The sequence below is a fragment of the Pinus tabuliformis genome, chromosome 8, assembly GCF_031772625.1.
Source record: "Pinus tabuliformis cultivar Carrire ecotype Pingquan chromosome 8, CPIR1, whole genome shotgun sequence".
NCBI classification, from domain to species: Eukaryota; Viridiplantae; Streptophyta; class Pinopsida; order Pinales; family Pinaceae; genus Pinus; species Pinus tabuliformis.
In genome coordinates, this window is record NC_142294.1 from 1,430,285,782 (window position 1) to 1,430,291,231 (window position 5,450).

The window sequence follows — 5,450 nt, forward strand, 5'->3', positions numbered from 1 at the left end:
GAAGACACTTCCTCCAAGTTACTATTTTCATACATAAAATTAGCATAAGTGTCCTTCTTGGATTTGATAATCATAATTTTTGTTTTGTTAGTGTTAACAGTCATACCCATGGTAGAGCAGAAATCCTTAAGGAGTCTAAGATGCTTATCAAAATCAGATGGGCACCTTGCGAGAAGAACAATATCGTTAGCATAGAGAAGCAGGATGATGACTATCCCAACTAAGATCGTGCCTGCACAAACTGCTTCCTCTAAACAACATTCTAGCTTGTCAATGTAAATGCCAAATAGGGTAGAGGAGAGGCGGAAACCATGTTTAACTCCGATTTTTTTGTTCATAAAATCAATATTCATTAGTATATAGTAATTTCGTCTATATTTCTTATGATTAGATAAGGAGATAATTACTATTATGCGATAATTCTAACTAATAATATTATATTGTGAAAAAAATGTCATTATCATCATATTATTAAAAAAAAATTAAATTTAAGTAGAGAGATAACTATTATTATGAGATAACTCTAACTAACAATATTGTGCAAAAAACTGTCATCAGAAATTGAATTTAGGTAAAGAGATAATAACTATTATTTGATATTTCTAACTAAAATTATTGTGAGAATAAATATATTATACAATTGAAAATAGTAATTAATTAATAATATTTAAGATAAAGATAAATATTTTTTTATAAAAAATAATTATTTTAAATATATTATAATTCTAATCTTGAACTTCAATACTTGTGTAATAAAATCTAAGACCATTAAAAAATAATTATTTAAAATATATTATAATTCTAATCTTGAACTTCAATACTTGTGAAATAAAATCTAAGACAATATTCACAAGTCTTAATCCAATATTTATTGACGTACTCCACTAAAACCATAAATACAAGATATGCTCTCTTATAATCTAAGAACCAAATACGAAGGATTTATGCTGTTTTAAAAGGAAAAACTTATCTAGTCTGCTCCGATGGGCAGGGGCTATATATACCCACCCATAGATTTAAAACCAGCGACTTGGGACTTTCCATGATTGGAAATCAGGAAAGGCCTAAGGGCATTTATTCTGATGAGCGAAAACACCATTTATTTGATGACAAGCATCGTCAACGTACACCTACGTTGAAGAGATTCCGTCACACAAAACATTAAAAGGAAATTAACGAAAACTAATACGATATGATATGTCTGGATATCAGAATTCAGTATGGTTTCTGCCCTACATAGTTCCCAGGCGGGTCGTAGGTGCAGATAACAAAAGTCCAGCCGTTGTCGCATTGAGCTTGAGCGCAACCGAGCCTCTTGGAATCTTTCCACACCACCTGAGTATAGTGCCCGCATACTTGATTTTCAGCGCAGCTATTAGAAGAGTAATCATAATATTGCTCCTCGCTAACCCACGACATCACGGCACCTCCGACATCACGACATCACGACATCTGCGTTATCCGACTGCTCGTAGATATTTTCTCCGTACTGGCCACCAGAGTGCTGCAGAGCGCAGTCTCCTATGCGTTGATTCGCATAATCTTGTGCGTAAGCCGCGACGGTATCGTCCCATACCAGAGCCTCGACACCCACTTGGGCTCTCGCGTCATTGTGAGGAGACAAGAATTGCTGTTGCACATCTTGGCCTTGCCCGACCAAGCAGTAGCATGCCATTTGCCGAAAAAAAACATACTTGAAAAACCACTTCATATTGAAAAAACTAGCCGTAATGTCAGTCCCAAAAGGAAGAATGAAATCACTAGCTGCTCACTCAATTCAGTCTGAGAAAAGAAACAGCTGGTTATGTATACTTATAGCAACTCCAAGGCAATTCTTAGTAAATTAGGTTAATAAAGTATTTAATGGAGATTAATAAGATGTTTATCAACTTTATGATAGCTCCGCACGTAAAAGGATGAGCAGTGTCAGTAAGATAAGATTTTGAAAGAATTGACATAAGGATAAGCAGTGTCAGTAAGATTAGATTGTGAAAGAATTGACATAAGTTAGTGGATATGTTGTGTAACGGCACCAAGTGGATTGTGAGAAATTCGCATGCTCTTGTGACTGTGTCGATAAAAATGACACTTCTAACCCTCAAATGTTCACATCCACATATTTGCATTTCAATTAAATATGATAAAACCCTTCTCGAATGCAGTTGTTATTTCCTCTCAAAGAAGATTGCGCTTCTTGATTGGCCAGCTGGTATAAACTTCAGCTGAAATAACTATTTTTTACTCCTCTCTTGATTAAATCATGTATGATAAAAATATATATATATTCTAAAATTCCATTATTTGGACTTAATTTATTACCTATTTCGATGAAAGAATTTATTAGAGAATTTATTTAATGATATCATAATCAGTTTTGATTTATTGATATTCATTTGTTTTATCAAAACGTTGAAATGATAAACAAAATTGTGAAAGAAGTATATTCCAATTTTATTTTATCCTAAAAATACTATTGGATTTACATTTTATTCTTAAGATTATAGGTTCTCAAGGCGGGAATAAAAGGAGCTATTTAAAGCTTTTTTGAGTTAGAATTTTTATGTAATATTATATCTAATAAAATCAAGGATATTGAATGTTTAAAGTTAATAAGGATGAATTATTATTTTTTTATCTAAATATTGATGTTATGGTTATTAAAGATGGTTGACATATTCTTTTCATCTTTTTTACATCAAAAAAATGAAATTTCAAATTTTAATTAATTGGTATATTTAAATTTATGTTTACTTTTTCGTATCTATTTAATATAATTAAAAATTCTCAATGCAAAACATAAAATAACAAATAGCATCATATTAATACATGTTTATCTCTTCACATTTATCTAATATAATTATAAAATTACCATACAAATTATAAATAATAAATAAATCAATTATTTTTAAAATGAGAAATTTATATATATCCACCTATTTAATAATAAAATTGTAATAATTAATAATTTCTACTAAAAGCGTTTTTTTGAACATTCCGCTCTACTTTGAAACGCCAATTTTTACATATTTACAAAGTGCTTAGGTGGAAATGGATCAATAAATCTCAGATATCAATGCCCACTGTCAAGTACGTCAATAATATTATTGGACATTTTCGCTCTAGTCTGATATTATTTCTATGTAAGGCTTTAACAGTTATAAATCCCTTTAAAAACTTGTATATAGGATAACTTTTCCTTGACAATGAAATGGTTATAGAAGAGAATTTGATCATTGATTTACAAAACAGAAGACCAACAATCTGGCATAAAATTTTGAAATCGTGGAAAACTGTACACTTTAACCAATTGTAAAGTGGAAAGACTTTCCAATGAAAATATGAGATTTTGGAAAACTGGGCACAACGGTTCATAAGATTTTGATTTGTATTGATTGGTCCAGAATTTAATATTTAACCCCTCTAAAACAATTTTTATAAACTCAATCTATGCATTTCAAAGAAACAAGAGACCGAAAATCCCTTTGAAGCCATGCACCTAGCTTTATTCGTTAATGATTTTTAGAGTGGAAAGACTTTCGAAATAAAAATATGAATTCGCGGAAACTGTGCACTTTGATGAATGAAAACAGGGACAGAAAATCCCTTGTCAGTCTATTTACCTAGCTTTATTTTTCAATTAATTCCAAAGTGGAAAGACTTTTGAAATAAAAAAATTAAAGTAGAAAGACTTTCGAAATAAAAATAAGAAAGTGGAAACGTTTCACTTGAGTGAATTCTGAAGTGGAAAGACTTTTCGGAATGAAAATACCAGATTGTGGAAAAATGTACGCAATTATTCATAAGAATTGAATTGGTCCATAAGAATGTAATGGTTAACCCTTAAACAATTTTGATAAACTCAATCTATACACTCCTAAGTACATTTGGAGAAATAGGATGTGAAATTACCATAAAGTTTGTTAGAGTTGGTTTTTATAAAGTTTCAATTCTTTTATGAGCTATGTATAATGAGTTGTAAGTTTATATAAGGACTTGTATGTATCTAGTTGTCGTAGTTATCATTAAGTGACACTGGGGCTTCTTCCAATATTATGTAATGGAGAATTTATATTTACTTTGACATAAGCTTGTGAGTAATAAAATACTCTTAACATGGTATCAAACCCTTGGCCCCGGTTCGATTTCTAGTTTGCGTTTGAGGGGGTGTTGGATTTACATACTCACCTCGTTGGGAATCGATCATGTGGACTAACCCTCACTCTCAGATCCACCGTGGATAACTCAAAAGGTAATGACAATGGTTTTGAAATTTACTAAGACCTATAATTTTTGGTATAAGATTTAAAAAAAAATAAAAAATGGACAAATATTAACAACATTTTTTCTAGCGGAAACAATATTTTCAGGATGGGTATAAGGTTGTACAAGCTTCATGAGAACAAGGCAATAGATGAACTTCATAAAGAGGTTCTTCAATTGTAGTCAGTGGTAACTCTATTGCAAGCAGAGAATGCAACTCTTATGAATAGTTTACAAACTTCAGTAACTCAGAAAATCCTGAAGGTTGACCATTTGGATTCAAGCATGGGAAAATACTTCTAGATGCTTGCAGATGAATTTCAAGAGAATATTGACCTCTTTGATTACTTGCAGGAGGAAGTTGAGTCTTTTTTTGACTCAAACTTGAAGAAGCACCTAGAAGAGAAAAATAATCAACACATTATGGAGATTGATTGTTTAAAACAAACAATGATGGAGCAATACCATTTTTTGAAGCAAGATTATGATACCTTGCCTCAATAGCTAATTGGAAAGGATGAGTTCATTCAAACGTTGCAAGAGTCTAAGCAGGAACTTGAATTGGAGCTTAGTCATCTTCATAAATCTAAGATGGAGACAACTAATGTTGAGCTTCCAAGCTCACCTTCTTCCACACTTGATGATGTTGATTGCCAAATGGTTGATGTAGATGATCATGAATCATCACATGTTTTATCGTTGTTAGGTCCCTATACTACTAGTGTAACCGATTATTGTTATTAGTAGAGACCTTTTATTATATTGTTGTTCCCATGTAGTCCCCATATTGTTATTATTGTGCTACATAGAAGCCCACTATTGTTATTATTGTGCCCTTACATTATTATTGTTATGTTGAGTCTAATTATATTATGACCCATTAGACTCATATATATAGAAAGGAGGTCTTTTCATTTGTATCATCCAAGAATTGCTCATTTGTGTAATGTAAATGAGATTGCCCCATCAAAAAGGCTTATTTTGAAGCCATTTATCTATATTTTATATCTTTCTGTGAGTTGGTTTCATAACATTTGGTATCAGAGCTTTGGATTCTAGGGTTTCACTGCTCCAAACAGGTCATCGTGGAATTTTCGCTATAACTTTGTTTCTGCAATGTTTCATAAGCTAAAAAAAACCCATTTGAATCGAAATCATTTTGAACTTCGAGTCCAAATTTCAAAGCTTGT

General features: G+C 31.6%; 1 pseudogene; it reads right to left on the reverse strand.

The window, feature by feature from the left end:
* Window positions 1-856: 856 nt before the first annotated feature.
* Window positions 857-1,778, reverse strand: LOC149241033 (pathogenesis-related protein 1A-like; annotated as a pseudogene).
* Window positions 1,779-5,450: the final 3,672 nt, after the last annotated feature.